The sequence below is a fragment of the Triticum aestivum genome, chromosome 3B (genome assembly GCF_018294505.1).
Source record: "Triticum aestivum cultivar Chinese Spring chromosome 3B, IWGSC CS RefSeq v2.1, whole genome shotgun sequence".
Taxonomy (NCBI): Eukaryota; Viridiplantae; Streptophyta; class Magnoliopsida; order Poales; family Poaceae; genus Triticum; species Triticum aestivum.
The window spans coordinates 398,264,297-398,281,951 of NC_057801.1; positions in this window are offsets into that span (position 1 = coordinate 398,264,297).

A 17,655-nucleotide genomic window follows, 5' to 3' on the forward strand; every position below is an offset into this window, starting at 1 on the left:
AAAGAGAGGCAAATTATTGAAGATCTCTGCTTCTTCCTTACTCTTGATCAGTTGCTCAAGAGCATCATCTGCAAGATCGTCATCGCTGGACAGATCAATGTGCTCTTCACGCAGAATGGCAGCAGGAGTTAATGTCTGATCAGTATTCTTGATGATTTTCTTTTTCTTCTCCGTCTTCTTGGAGATACGTGATAGATCTTCAGACTGCACACTGTCTTCAGGAGGTGCAGTGATCAGTGGCTTTGCACGTGAAGCTTTTGGAGGTGCAGCTGATTGTGAAGCCTTAGTCTTCTTTAGCTTCTGCGGCTTTGGAGGAGGAGCTGGGGCTTCATCAGTGTCAGCATCATTATCAGAATGATCCACTCTGGCACCTTGGACCAAGATGTAAGTGATGAGGCCATCAAGGTTTGAAAAGGGGCCGATGACATTGGGTTCTGCATCACGTGAGCCGTCAGCACGGGGAGCAGAGGGACCAGGGTTGAAGTCTAATCCCAATGACTTCTTGTTTTCCTTGGCTGATGCCTTTGCATGCTGGAAGTTGCGCTTGAAGAGATTATCGTCACGACACCAGAGCAATGATGATGGGTCGGCATTTTCAGGCTGAGGTCCACGGACCATACAAGGATAGAAATCCTGTGCAATAGCTTCAGCTCTGTTCTTGGGTGGAAGGCCTCGATAGAGAATATCACCCCAAGGACTTTTGATAGCATTCTTCTCAGCGTATTCCTGGGTCACGAACTTGTATTTGAACCATTGTTCAGCCCAATATCGTCGAATCCATTGGATTCGTGTCTTGCGCTGATTATAATCCTCTTCAGGATCTGTCTTGTAAATTTCTGCGAGGTCATCAGGCAAATCGTTTGATGTTCCCCCTCGACGCTGTCTGCCACCCTTCCTTACTGATTTCTCTGCAGCCATGAACTTCAAACTGAATGGCTTCAATACGTTCAAAGGCTTCAAAGGCTTTCGCTTGCTGGACAAACAGGAACTGGCTTCGGAGAGTTAATGTGTTGCTGTAAGAATTCTGCAAACGAATGCAGACTATGAGAACCAAGGGATTCTCCCACGGACATGTACCTGTGACAGCATTAGAGATGCGAGGGAAGGGGAAGAGGTCATATGCATTCTCAGAAGATTTGAAGATAAATCAGTTTGAAGACATTGACCTCATGATGCGAAGACATTCACTTATATGTTGAGAGTTGGTTCCAGATTTGTACGAATCCGTGAATAAGTACAAGTGAGGAATCTAACTAGATATGAAGCTTAAGTGAATATACTAGGCAGTATGAGATGCAGACAGAATAGATCTAACATTGTATAGGCAGAAACCAATTTTGGTAAATAGGATGAATCATTGAGGATCAAAAAGATGGTAAAAATAGAGTTATATTTACCACACGAAGAACTGCTAGATGGGATGAATAGGATATCGAGCAGTTCAATCCACCGTGCCCTAACTTGGCGACGGAGGACACCTACGGCGGCGGTGGAGAGGACGATGTCCGCGGCCGACGTGAGGAGGGCGTCAGAGAAGTCACGGCAGCTAAGCGCTTCGTCGCCGGCGTCGTCGCGAGCTAGCGGTGGCGCTAGGGTTTTGACGAGGTGGAGAGGTGGAAGAAGGTTTTCTTTACCGCAGGGGACATATATTTATAAGGAAGTGTGCGGCATAGCGCAATTACGCAGGTGCCCCTGGCCGTTCATATCTGAGAGGCACGTGGCAAGCATGCAACATACTCAGAGTTGTCCCATGTTCCCACGCCTGCCAGGTTTGTCGGATGCTTGTTCCGGCTTCTCCGGATTTCAACAATAAGGATGAATCATTTAAAAAGACTTAATGTTTGTCTCTGTGTCTTCTGCTGACAAGGCTGCAGAGAAGACATTCGACAGTTTCAATAGAATGCATATGATTTGGATAGATAGAGTTTGAGATAGAAAGCATAGAGAGATTAGGGTCCGATCACATTCACTTAGTTCAAAAGATTCAACAAGGAAGACATAGCTATAAGTGAATGCTTTAGAGGACAGAATACTAGTATGTATATCAGAAAGCAATCAAATCATGAAGATTAGTTGAAATATGAAGACAAACCAAATGCGAAGACATTGCAATAACAATAACGCCATGAGTGAAACACTTCAAACCAAGAAATTTGGTGGTGGCGTTACCCACCGTATAGGAAGTATTAGACCCAGACACGGCGCACAATTATCGTGGCGCTCCGAAGTCAAATTCCACGTTAATGTATTCACACTCAGAATGTAAGTCTTCATTGATTGAAGATATACTTTACTTCGTGTGTTGCACATCTAAGTCATCAACATGCATAAGTGTTAGGATGTGTGCCTGATTACAGGACATTTGAGGATTCCAAGATATTTAGCTCACACCGTAACTTGCAAAACCTTTTCTCATCCAAGGGCTTTGTGAAGATATCTGCCAGTTGCTCTTCAGTGTTGACGTGAATGATGTCAATATCTTTCTTCATGACATGATCTCTGAGAAAGTGATGACGAATTTCAATGTGCTTTGTCTTCGAGTGCTGGACTGGATTGTTGGCAATCTTGATGGCGCTTTCGTTGTCGCAGAAGAGAGGTACTTGTTTCAGATTGATGCCATAGTCCTTGAGAGTTTGCTTCATCCACAGAAGCTGAGCGCAGCAAGATCCAGCAGCAATGTATTCAGATTCAGCAGTTGAGAGTGATACACAGTTTTGCTTCTTTGAAGACCAACAGACAAGTGATCGTCCCAGAAAGTGACATGTGCCTGATGTAGACTTGCGATCCACCTTGTCTCCAGCATAATCAGCATCCGAGAATCCAACCAGATCAAATCTTGAGCCCTTTGGATACCATAATCCGAGTGTTGGGGTGTAAGCCAAATATCTAAGAATTCGCTTCACAGCTAAGTGATGCGATTCCTTTGGTGCCGCTTGGAATCGAGCACACATGCAAACACTAAGCATAATATCTGGCCTAGATGCACATAGGTAAAGTAAGGAACCAATCATGGAGCGGTATACCTTTTGATCGAACTCTTTACCATTGTCGTCGGGACCAAGATGGTGTTTGGCTGGCATTGGCGTCGTGTAACCTTTGCAATCTTGCATTCCAAACTTCTTCAGACAGTCTTTGAGATATTTTTCTTGAGATATGAAGATGCCATTCCTTTGCTGACGAATTTGAAGACCAAGGAAGAACTTCAGCTCACCCATCATGGACATCTGATATTGCTCTTGCATCATGTATCCAAACTCATCACTATACTTCTGGTTGGTGCAGCCGAAGATAATGTCATCCACATATATTTGGCACACAAACAGTTCACCATCATATGTCTTCGTGAAGAGTGTGGGATCGAGGGATCCAGGTTTGAAGCCTTTGCTCTTCAGGAAGTCTTTGATCGTATCATACCAAGCGCGAGGAGCTTGTTTGAGGCCATACAGTGCTTTGTTTAGCTTGTACACCATATCAGGATGTTTTGGATCTACAAAGCCAGGTGGTTGAGCAACGTACACTTCTTCTTCAATCTTGCCGTTGAGGAATGCACTCTTCACATCCATTTGATATAGTAAGATGTTGTGGTGGTTAGCATAGGCTAGTAGTATGCGAATAGCTTCAAGCCTAGCCACAGGAGCAAATGTTTCATCGAAGTCAATTCCTTCAACTTGAGTATATCCTTGATCCACAAGACGTGCTTTGTTTCTGACGACTTGACCATGCTCATCTTGCTTTTTTCGATATATCCATTTTGTGCCAATAATGTTATGCTAGCGAGGGTCAAGACGCTTGACTAGTTCCCAAACATTGTTCAGCTTGAACTGTTGAAGTTCTTCTTGCATAGCTTGAATCCATTCAGGTTCCATAAAGGCTTCAGCAACTTTCTTGGGTTCTGATATTGACACAAACTAAAAGTGCCCACAGAAATTTGCTAACTATGTTGCTCTTGAGCGAGTAAGTGGACCAGGCGCATTGATGCTATCAATTATCTTCTCAATTTGTACTTCATTAGCAACACGAGGATGAACTAGACGAAGACCTTGATCTTGCTGATCATTGTCATCATTGGGAGGATTGTCTTCGGTCTGAGCATTGTCTTCAGGTTGGTTTGGTGCAGAAATAATAAGTTCCTCTTCAGGTTGTGCTTCAGAGGGCATGATTTCACCTGTTCCCATCAGCTTGATCGATTCGCTGGACGGAGCTTCATCTAGTGTACTTGGCAGGAGCTCTCTTTGTGAACCATTGGTTTCATCAAATCGTACGTCCACAGTTTCAACGATTTTGTAGTGATAGAGGTTGAAGACTCTGTAAGAGTGCGAGTCCTTTCCATAACCGAGCATGAAGCCTTCGTGAGCTTTAGGTGCAAATTTTGACTTGTGATGGGAATCCTTGATCCAGCACCTAGCACCAAAGACTCTGAAGTAGCTGACATTTGGCTTCTTGCCAGTAAGGAGCTCATAGGATGTTTTGCTCAGAAGCTTGTGGATGTAAACACGGTTGATGATGTGACATGTTGTATCAATAGCTTCAGGCCAGAACTTTCTTGGTGTCTTGTACTCGTCGAGCATTGTTCGAGCCATCTCAATGAGGGTTCTGTTCTTGCGCTCTACAATGCCATTTTGCTAAGGTGTGTATGGAGCAGAAAACTCATGAGTGATTCCCATTGTATCCAGATAAAGATCAAGCCCGGTGTTCTTGAACTCAGTGCCGTTGTCACTTCTGATATGCTTGATCTTGACACCATAATTGTTCATGGCTCGATTGGAGAAGCGTCTGAAGACATCTTGCACTTCAGTTTTGTAGAGAATTATGTGCACCCATGTATATCTTGAGTATTCATCAACAATGACGAAGCCATAGAGACAAGCTTTTGTAGTGAGGGTAGAGTAGTGAGTAGGGCCAAATAAGTCCATGTGTAACAGCTCGAAGGGTTGAGATGTCGTCATGATTGTCTTCGAGGGGTGCTTTGTGTCACGCCCAATATGCGACCCTATCCAAAAGGAACTCGAAGGTCCCACCAAGGATAGACCCGCATATTGAAACGCTTTTGCAAGGTGGATATCATTACATCAACATTACATAATAGATGGGGATACATACAAGAGGCATACAATGCCACATGAGTACAACATCACAATACATAAAAGCACCATCCGACTATGGATGCAACACAAATAGAAACTCAAACGACATCCATCCTGCTAGCCCAGGCTGCCGACCTGGAACCTATCCCCTGATCGAAGAAGCAGAAGAAGAACTCAACCCAAGCAAGCATCGCTCTCGCATCATGATCATCGATTAACCTATACATGCAACTGTTGTTGTAGTAATCTGTGAGCCACGACGACTCAGCAATCCCATTACCATGGGTATCAATACTAGCAAATCTTAAAAGGAAAGGAAGGGGGTAAAGTGGTGAGGCTACAGCAGCGACTAAGCATATATGGTGGCTAACATACGCAAATAAGAGCGAGAAGAGAGCAAAAGGAACGGTCGTGAAGCTAGCAATGATCAAGAAGTGATCCTGAACTCCTACATACATCAAACATAACCCAAAACCGTGTTCACTTTCTGGACTCCGCCGAAAAGAGACCATCACGGCTAACACACACGGTTGATGCGTTTTAATTTGGATCTGGTGTCAAGTTATCTACAACCGGACATTAACAAATTCCCATCTGCCTATAACCGCAGGCACGACTTTCGAAAGATTATACCCTGTAGGGGTGTCCCAACTTAGCCCATGATAAGCTCTCGCAATCAACGAAGGATATACCTTCTCCCAGGAAGACCCGGTCAGACTCGGAATCCCGGTTTACAAAACATTTCGACAATGGTAAAACAAGACCAGCAAGACCGCCCGCTGTGCCGACAAATCCCGATAGGAGCTGCACATATCTCGTTCTCAGGGCACACCGGATGAGCAAGACGACGGGTTGGCATAGACCCTGGTTGCCCAGGGGGCGTCGGACATCGCTCGGTTTGGACCAACACTTAGACAAGCATTGGCCCATGGGGGCTAAAATAAAGATGACCCTCGGGTTAATTACTCCCAAGGGAAATGTAGGTGATGGTGAGGCAAATGGTAAAACCAATGTTGGGCCTTGCTGGAGGAGTTTTATTCAAAGCGAACTGTCAAGGGGGTCCCATAAATCACCCAACCGCGTAAGTAACGCAAAATCCGGGAACATAACACTGGTATGAAGGAAACTAGGGCGGCAAGAGTGGAACAAAACACCAGGCATAAGGCCGAGCCTTCCACCCTTTACCAAGTATATAGATGCATTAATAATAAAAGAGATATTGTGATATCCCAACCAAAATCCTATCCACCATGGAGCAATCTTCAACTTCACCTGCAACTAGCAACGCTATAAGAGGGGCTGAGCAAAGCGGTAACATAGCCAAGCAATGGTTTGCTAGGAAGGGTGTCAAAGGTTAGAGGTTCATGGCAATTTGGGAGGCTTTATGAGCAAAAGTTAGGTAACGCAGCATAGCGATAGAATGAAACAACTAGCATAGCAATGATAGTAGTGAGATCCAGGGTAGCGGTCATCTTGCCTGAAATCCCGCAAGGAAGAAGAACGAGTCCATGAAGAAGATGAAGCCACGAAGACGAACCAAGCGTAGACGAACGAATCCTCACGATCGCAACGAAATGGGAACTATTGAGAAGAAGCACACAACATAGTAAACACGCCACACATGGACATGACATGATGCTCAACCAAGCATGATGCATGACAAGACAACATGAAGCTACTCATGGCAAGAGATGATGCAAACAAGAGCAACACATCAAAGCAAGTTTAAATGAGGCCGGGAACAACATATAACAATTCTGGTAAGTCCTCATATGCAAATTTCGAAATTGGTCCAGATCTGAATAAACCTTATGTTCAAGTTGTTAAACAGAAAGTTAAGATGCACCAAGATGATCTACACGAGATTCTAGTCAAGTTACATATGAAGTTCATTAGATTTGGAGCTACGGCCTAGAAGATATGAGCAAATCAAGTTAAACATGGCATTGATGCAAAATGCATACAAACATCAAGAAAACACCTCAAAACAAGGATGGAACATGATAATATGAAACTACATGCAAAACTAGGCAAGTTTCATATAGAGCACACTCAAAACGGAGCAACGGTGCAACACATACACTCCAAACAAGACGTAACAACAATCTGCCCAAAACAGCAACTAGGCATATGGCAAGCATCAAAACAATATGCTACAGCATCTCAACAAGAAAGCATGTTTGTGAAGCTAAGTATGGAAAGAGCAAGTTCATAGGGTGCATGGATCACTAACAACAATCATGGCAACATTGAACTTAATGTTAACAGGCTGACAGCAACATTATTAAGCAACTTTGGAGCAAGATTACAATAATCTAAAGCAAGCTATAAATGCAACCAGGGGCATGGGTAGATATAGCATGACATGTATAACAAAACACCCTTAGTGAACATCTCCAGATTATGCATAGAATGACTTGTAGCAGCAGGTTTACATAGCATCACGAAATAACAGATTCAGCCTAGCAAAACAGCAATAGCGAGTACACTACTTAACAAGCTTGATTCACTCACCACAAGTCATTGCATGACAAGATAAGCATAGCATCAGCAAGAAGACATGTTTATGAAGCTAACCAAGGCAAGAACAATTTCATAGCATGCAAGGATCAACTACAACAACCTTGGCAAAATTGAATAACATGTAAACAATCTGCCAGGAAACATTTTGTAGCAAAAGTAGAGCACGAAAATGACATGCTAGACTACTCCATAATTGCAAACAGGGGCATGAATAGATAGAGAAAAAACATGTGTTCAAAACATCCTTACTGAAGTATCTCAAAATATGCATGGATCTCTCTGTAGCATCAAGTTTACATGGCATAAAAATAACAGCAGAACGGGGACTAAAATCAGCAACATAACGAAGCCTAGTTTGCATGCTTGTGCTAGTCACCACATTCATCACAAAAATACATGGTAAGAACCTCTGTAAAGAAGACATGGCATAGATCAGAACACATGTAGACATCAACCTCATAGGATGCACACATCAATCATGGCAAAAATGACAAATGAGCATGTTATAACAGTTTCAGCAGATTAACATCACATAGCACTCTTGCAACAAAGATTCAGGCATCAAGATGAGCTCAAATGAACATGATGCAATGGAATGAAATGAAGTACTCGTTGAGACGAACAATTTGACATATTACACGCACAAAACGGAGCTACGAATGCAGAGATATGATGCGATGAACATGGCATGATAATGCAAAAATATTCGGGGACAGGCAAAACGGGGTCAACCTCCAGTTTTGCACGGACTTCGAGGTTCGTCGGAGCTCGTCGCCGGAGAATGTCACCGGAGAAGGCGGGGCAGCGCCGGCGAGGCAGATCCGGGGCGGATCCGGCCAGATCCCACCGGATCCGGGCCGGAAGGGACCGGCGCGGGGAGGAGGGAGCACGGGTGGCGCAAGAGGACGCGGGCGGCTGGAGGAGGCGACGGCGCGGCCCGGCGGCGAGGCCCACCGGCACAGGCTACGGCAGCGGTTCGGGTGGCCGGGCAGCGCGGGGCCGTGGCGGAGGGAGGCCGAGGCGGAGGGGAGGCCGAGGCGGGGCGGCGCGGCGGCGGAGCTGCGCGGGGAGGCGCGCTCCGGCGCAGGGTGGCGGGTCGGCGGCGATTGCCGGCGAGGCGGCGGGCGGCGGTGCGGGAGCGCTCCGGCGAGGCGGCGGCGACGGGCGGAGGCGGAGGTGCGCTCGGGCGGCGGCGGCGCGGATCGGGCCCGCGCGGGCCCCGGATGGGCTCCGCGGGCCGGCGGCGGCGGCTAGCGGCGGAGAGAAACGTGGCAGGCCACGATTGGACGGGGGAGCGAGGCGGACACGTCCCGTCGCCGGGCGGACATGTCAGGCGGCGCGGAAGGGATTGATCTAGGGTTTGGGGGGAAAACATCCGCGAAAATGGACGGGGAGGACGTTTTTATAGGTAGAGGGAGCTAGGAGAGTCCAAATGAGGAGCGGTTTTCGGCCACGCGATCGTGATCGAACGACCGAGAGCATGGAGGGGAGTTTGCTGAGTTTTGGGCCACTTTGGAAGGGTGTTGGGCTGCAAAGAGAAAGGGGGGTTTCGGGCTACGCGGTTAACCGTTGGAGTATCAAACGACCTCCAAATGGCACGAAACTTGACAGACGGTCTACCGGTGGTATACCAAGGCCGCTTGGCAAACCTCGTGCCATTCCGAGAAAGTTTAACACCCGCTCACAACAGGAGACAAAAGGGGAACGCCGAAGGACATAGGAGTGCCGGATCGCAAAACGGACAATGGGGAAAAGGCTCATATGCATGAGACGAACACGCATGCAAAATGAAATGCATATGATGACATGGAAATATGCAACACGCAAGCAAAAGACATGGCAACGACGGCGAATAACTGGCGGACACCTGGTGCATCGAAACCGGGGTGTTACAACACTCCTCCACTAACAAGAGATCTCGTCCCGAGATCTTAGGACCGAGATGGAAGGGAAAAGGGATGAGGTGAAACATGAACTCAAGAAAAGAAGTAAAGAATCGAGAGCACTCGAGAAGAAGAGAGGAATGACGAGAATCGAAAGCTCATGGAATCAGATAGACTATGAAACCATTCCGGTTAGAACGAGATAAGAAACGAATAAGACTGAAAGGATTTAGGTAGCACTCCGGATGAAACATGGAGGAATAGAACATGAAATTGAGAGGATGGAATGATACTTGATGAACTCTTGAAGAATGAATTAAATCATGAAGAACCACCATGAAGAACTCCGGTGAAAAAAAAGATGATGAGGTAGAATGAAGGAAGAAAGAATAAGATGAGCCTTGCGATAATTTAGATGGAGGTTCTGACAAAATGGCTGAGGAAATTTGAACTCCGGAAAAGAAAAGATGAAAACACTTGGAACTAGAATTTATTCAACAAGAACAAACTCCGAAGGAAGGGATTAATCACTTTGAGGAAATAAGAATAAGATTTATTGTATACTTATCCTTCATCAAATTAAATTGATGGCAATCAATGGATTTTTGCATACTACTTATTCTTCTTGAAAAGGATTAAGGGGGGGCATAGCACAAAATTTGAGAAAGTCTTCATGAACCACCGGTAGGATTGAAAAGAACGAATGAATTAAAATGGTAATCAAAGAAAAAGAATCTTGAACGAACCACCGTAAGAATTAGAAAATGATTGATGAAAGATAATGAATCACCGGGAAGAATTTAGAAGAACCAAATATGCTCGAGGGGATTTAGATGCACAAGAACGAAGAGATAACAAGCTGATTAAAGAATACTAGACACATGCACTGGGATAATTAGAGAGCGATATCTGGAATGATGCCTCCGGTGAAAAGAAACGGGAAAACAACTTCTGACATACTCCGGATGGGTAAGAAAAGGAATATCTGACCAATGGAATAATTGAGAGGATAATAAGAAGCTAGAACCATGAATCTCCAAAAGAACGGACAAGATTTAGAGGAAAAACTCTTCTTCGATCTTCAAATGACGACGAGAAACACCACCAAAATTACTGAGATACTACGGGAGAATGAAAACCGAAAAGGTTGAGCCAACAACGAAAAGAATTAGAAAGCGAACTTGGGGAAGGCATGTGAGTGATGGGATCCATTCTTACGTCACACTTAAAAGGAATTTGAGAAAAACTCCGGGGGAATTAGAAGAGTCAGGTAAGATCCTGGGAAAAGACCTGTGGGTTAGGGCCCACTGAAGAGAAAACACCGTTGGAAAAGGGATGTTGAACAGATAGATGATGCACCAGAACAATTGAAATATTTGAATAAGGTGACAACCTCGCATTAGTTCAAACACAGACGAATCTCCTGAGATGTCTTGAACACTCCGGAAGGATAACTAGCGAGAGGCGAACGAGCAAGGAAAACACTTGATCCAAGGAAAAGAATGTGATCAACCCGAAAAAAACTTGAATTGAGTCCACGGGAAAAGAGATGAAGAATGTCCACCGAGACGAGAATTCACCAGTTGAAATAATTTACAAAAGACTGAAGAGGTTCCACACGAGTGAAATTGATGCTCGAAACAGACTCAGGCTCCAGGAAGAAGAGGGTGGGAGGGCGGGAAAACAAAGGCAACTTAGAAGGGGAAATCGACGAATATCTTGAAGAGAAAACACCGGTTGACAACATTGAGGAAAGAAAGCAAAGACTTCGCACGAGTAGGATGGATACTCGATTACGGACTCCGCTTCTGAGAAGAAGAAGGGTGGGTGGGCGGGGAAAGAAAACAACTGAGGATTGAACTCGCAAAGATGAAGAGGCTCGAGTTAACTTGACAAGAAATGCACCGGATAAAAGAGCTGAGAACCAACGATCGGAAAAAACAACTGCATGATCCTAAAGAAAAATTTGAATGGGAAGAGGAGTAATTCAAAACACCTACATCAAGATTCCTGACCAGAGCGACGAAGGGGCTGAGGAGTAAAAAGAATTCCTACTCTCCGATATAACTAGACTCCGAAAACAATTTTCTTCTAGACTCAACAATGGCTAAACTACACGATCAATCAAGGGGGCTCCTAAGGTCGGTCGAGGCTCTGATACCAACTTGTCACGCCCAATATGCGACCCTATCCAAAAGGAACTCGAAGGTCCCACCAAGGATAGACCCGCATATTGAAATGCTTTTGCAAGGTGGATATCATTACATCAACATTACATAATAGATGGGGATACATACAAGAGGCATACAATGCCACATGAGTACAACATCACAATACATAAGAGCACCATCCGACTACGGATGAAACACAAACAGAAACTCAAACGACATCCACCCTGCTAGCCCAGGCTACCGACCTGGAACCTATCCCCTGATCGAAGAAGCATAAGAAGAACTCAATGCAAGCAAGCATCGCTCTCGCGTCATGATCATCGATTAACCTGTACCTGCAATTGTTGTTGTAGTAATCTGTGAGCCACGAGGACTCAGCAATCCCATTACCATGGGTATTAAGACTAGCAAAGCTTAAAAGGAAAGGAAGGGGGTAAAGTGGTGAGGCTGCAGTAGCGACTAAGCATATATGGCGGCTAACATATGCAAATAAGAGCGAGAAGAGAGCAAAAGGAATGGTCATGAAGCTAGCAATGATCAAGAAGTGATCCTAAACTCCTATTTACGTCAAACATAACCCAAAACCGTGTTCACTTTCCGGACTCCGCCGAAAAGAGACCATCACGGCTAACACACGCGGTTGATGTGTTTTAATTCGGATCTGGTGTCAAGTTATCTACAACCGAACATTAACAAATTCCCATCTGCCTATAACCGCAGGCACGGCTTTCGAAAGATTATACCCTACAAGGGTGTCCCAACTTAGCCCATGATAAGCTCTCGCGATCAACGAAGGATATACCTTCTCCCAGGAAGACCCGGTCAGACTCGGAATCCCGGTTTACAAGACATTTCGACAATGGTAAAACAAGACCAGCAAGACCGCCCGCTATGCCGACAAATCCCGATAGGAGCTGCACATATCTCATTCTCAGGGCACACCGGATGAGCAAGACGAAGGGTTGGCATAGACCCTGGTTGCCCAGGGGGCGCCGGACATCGCTCGATTTGGACCAACACTTAGACAAGCAATGGCCCGGGGGGGCTAAAATAAAGATGACCCTCAGGTTAATTACTCCCAAGGGAAATGTAGGTGATGGTGAGGCAAATGGTAAAACCAATGTTGGGCCTTGCTGGAGGAGTTTTATTCAAAGAAAACTGTCAAGGGGGTCCCATAAATCACCCAACCGCGTAAGGAACGCAAAATCCGGGAACATAACACCGGTATGACGGAAACTAGGGCGGCAAGAGTGGAACAAAACACCAGGCATAAGGCCGAGCCTTCCACCCTTTACCAAGTATATAGATGCATTAATAATATAAGAGATATTGTGATATCCCAACCAAAATCCTGTCCACCATGGAGCAATCTTCAACTTCACCTGCAACTAGCAATGCTATAAGAGGGACTGAGCAAAGCGGTAACATAGCCAAGCAATGGTTTGCTAGGAAGGGTGTCAAAGGTTAGAGGTTCATGGCAATTTGGGAGGCTTGATGAGCAAAAGTTAGGTAACGCGGCATAGCGATAGAACGAAACAACTAGCATAGCAATGATAGTAGTGAGATCCAGGGTAGCGGTCATCTTGCCTGAAATCCCCCAAGGAAGAAGAACGAGTCCATGAAGAAGATGAAGCCACGAAGACGAACCAAGCGTAGACTAACGAATCCTCACGATCGCAACGAAACGGGAACTATCAATAAGAAGCACACAACATAGTAAACACACCACACATGGACATGACATGATGCTCAACCAAGCATGATGCATGACAAGACAACATGAAGCTACTCATGGCAAGAGATGATGCAAACAAGAGAAACACATCAAAGAAAGTTTAAATGAGGCCGGGAACAACATATAACAATTCTGGTAAGTCCTCATATGAAAATTTCGAAATTGGTCCAGATCTGAATAAACCCTATGTTCAAGTTGTTAAACAGCAAGTTAAGATGCACCAAGATGATCTACACGAGATTCTAGTCAAGTTACATATAAAGTTCATTAGATTTGGAGCTACGGCCTAGAAGATATGAGCAAATCAAGTTAAACATGGCATTGATGCAAAATGCATACAAACATCAAGAAAACACCTCAAAACAAGGATGGAACATGATAATATGAAACTACATGCAAAACTAAGCAAGTTTCATATAGAGCACACTCAAAACGGAGCAACGGTGCAACACATACACTCCAAACAAGACGTAACAACAATCTGCCCAAAACAGCAACTAGGCATATGGCAAGCATCAAAACAATATGCTACAGCAGCTCAACAAGATAACAAAAGGCATGGACACGATGTACAGGTAAAGAATAACAAAACATGAACACTGAGCTATCTCCAGAAATCACTAGAACATGCTCAAACACACATGGCAAGATTGCAAATAATATCAGTTTCAGACTTATCAGAAAATAACATCAGGTTGCAATGTTTAGAGCTATCAAACATGTTACAGGAACTTATCATGGCAAACAAAGGCATGGCATGAACTTAATAAATGCATAGATCAAATGTCCTTTACTAACCATGAGCCAAAAAGGATCAGAAGAAATGATGGCACCCACGTAAACATGGCAAGTTATATTACAGATTCATAGATGGCAGGAACAACAATAAGTAGGCATGTTGGTGAGCTTGTACCACTCACCACAGAGCAATAAATGGCATGTCAAGGCAATCAACAGTAAGAAAGCATGTTTGTGAAGCTAAGCATGGAAAGAGCAAGTTCATAGGGTGCATGGATCACTAACAACAATCATGGCAACATTGAACTTAATGTTAACAGGCTGACAGCAACATTATTTAGCAACTTTCGAGGAAGATTACAATAATCTAAAGCAAGCTATAAATGCAACTAGGGGCATGGGTAGATATAGCATGACATGTATAACAAAACACCCTTAGTGAACATCTCCATATTATGCATAGAATGACTTGTAGCAGCAGGTTTACATAGCATCACGAAATAACAGATTCAGCCTAGCAAAACAGCAACAACGAGTACACTACTTAACAAGCTTGATTCACTCACCACAAGTCATTGCATGACAAGATAAGCATAGCATCAGCAAGAAGACATGTTTATGAAGCTAACCAAGGCAAGAACAATTTCATAGCATGCAAGGATCAACTACAACAACCTTGGCAAAATTGAATAACATGTAAACAATCTGCCAGGAAACATTTTGTAGCAAAAGTAGAGCACGAAAATGACATACTAGGCTACTCCATAATTGCAAACAGGGGCATGAATAGATAGAGAAAAACCATGTGTTCAAAACATCCTTACTGAAGTATCTCAAAATATGCATGGATCTCTCTGTAGCATCAAGTTTACATGGCATAAAAATAACAGCAGAACAGGGACTAAAATCAGCAACATGACGAAGCCTAGTTTGCATGCTTGTGCTAGTCACCACATTCATCACAAAAATACATGGTAAGCACCTCTGTAAAGAAGACATGGCATAGATCAGAACACATGTAGACATCAACCTCATAGGATGCACACATCAATCATGGCAAAAATGACAAACGAGCATGTTATAACAGTTTCAGCAGATTAACATCACATAGCACTCATGCAACAACGATTCAGGCATCAAGATGAGCTCAAATGAACATGATGCAATGGAATGAAATGAAGTACTCGTTGAGACGAACAATTTGACATATTACACGCACAAAACAGAGCTACGGATGCAGAGATATGATGCAATGAACATGGCATGATAATGCAAAAATATTCGGGGACTTAGGAAAAACGGGGTCAACCTCCAGTTTTGCACGGACTTCGAGGTTCGTCGGAGCTCGTCGCCGGAGAAGGTCACGGGAGAAGGCGGGGCAGCACCGGCGAGGCAGATCCGGGCCGGAAGGGACCAGCGCGGGGCGGAGGGAGCACGGGCGGCGCCGGAGGACGCGGGCGGTGGGAGGAGGCGACGGCGTGGCCCGGCGGCGAGGCGCACCGGCGCAGGCTGCGGTGGCGGTTTGGGTAGCCGGGCGGCGCGGGGCCGCGGCGGAGGGAGGCCCAGGCGGAGGGGAGGCCGAGGCGGGGCGGCGGAGCTGCGCGGGGAGGCGCGCTCCAGCGAAGGGCGGCGGGTCGGCGGCGATCGCCGGCAAGGCGGCGGGCGGCGGCGGGGGGAGCGCTCCGGCGAGGCGGCAGTGACGGGCGGAGGCGGAGGAGCGCTCGGGCGGCGGCGGCGCGGATCGGGCCCGCGCGGGCCCCGGATGGGCTCCGCGGGCTGGCGGCGGCGGCTGGCGGCGGAGGGACACGTGGCAGGCCACGATTGGACGGGGGAGCGGGGCGGACACGTCCGGTCGCCGGGTGGACATGTCCGGCGGCGCGAAAGGGATGGATCTAGGGTTTCGGGGGAAAACATCCGCGAAAATGGACGGGGAGGACGTTTTTATAGGTAGAGGGAACTAGGAGAGTCCAAATGAGGAGCGGTTTTCGGCCACGCGATCTTGATCGAACGACCGAGAGCATGGATGGGAGTTTGCTATGTTTTGGGCCACTTTGTAAGGGTGTTGGGCTGCAAAGAGAAAGGGGGTTTCAGGCTATGCGGTTAACCGTTGGAGTATCAGACGACCTCCAAATGGCACGAAACTTGACAGACGGTCTACCGGTGGTATACCAAGGCCGCTTGGCAAACCTCGGGCCATTCCGAGAAAGTTTAGCACCCGCTCACAATAGGAGACAAAAGGGGAACGCCGGTGGACATAGGAGTGCCGGATCGCAAAACGGACAACGGGGAAAAGGCTCAGATGCATGAGACAAACACGCATGCAAAATGAAATGCATATGATGACATGGCAATATGCAACAACAAGCGAAAGACATGGCAACGACGATGAATAACTCGCGGACACCTGGCGCATCGAAACCGGGGTGTTACACTTTGCCCTAGTCATCTTTCCAGCTTCGCAGGCACCACACAAATGATCCTTCTTGAACTTGACACCCTCGATGCCTATGACATGCTTCTTCTTGACGAGTGTGTGTAAGTTCCTCATGCCAGCATGCCCCAGCCTCCGATGCCAGAGACAGCATTCTGAAGCTTTTGCAAGAAGACATACGGCAAGCTGTGGACCTGCTGAGAAATCTACCATGTATAGATCATCTTTCCGATACCCTAAAGTGAAGTTAGGAGGATATGCTTCACAAAGTATGTTCTGAAGCATAAGCATTTGACGCACACAAGGATTATCACAGCTTAGATCAAGGTTAGAACTCATAGTATGACTGGTAAGTGATTCACATGTGAAATACATAATAAGACCATTTTATCATGCGTCCCTTAATGTGTTTTAGGTCCCCAGCAATAGTATCGGACGCCTTTGATAGCAGGCTGGAGACCTTATTCTACAAAAGAAAGTTAATTCTTCTTCACCACCCACATTTTCAGGGGTGGCTTAGAAGCAATGAGTCTAAGTGCAGCATTTGAGAACTTCGGCTTTGAATCCCTAGCAAATAGCCTTGCAGGAGATGAATGATACTCATATGAATAAGCAGAAAAATTCTTAGTTCTATGAACATAGCGGTTTGAGGACACACGCTCATATTCATAAGTCTGAGTATGATTTCCCTGCAAAACATTGGAGTTAGGGTGACTCAGGTGAGTCATGTATCTGTATGAAGCCTTTGGACCATATGACGCCTTAGGTCTGGGGTTAGTCTCCTTCCCTGGTGGTGTCATGATGACATTCACTGGAAGATTCTCAAGACATCTTTTGGGAACCCAGATCTTCTTCATAGGTGGTCCATTCCTGCAGTTACTACCAATATACCTGGCAAACATTTCACCATTCTGATTTTTGAACAGTTTATAGTTTGCATCAAAGGATTCATCAATGATAATAGGATTAGCACAGGTAAAGCCAGATAAGGTGGATGGATCCACTGAAGGTTCCTTTGCAGCAACCCGTGTGGTTTTTGGATACTGCTTAGGCTTCCAGTAGGAACCATCAACATTCATTTTCCTCTCGA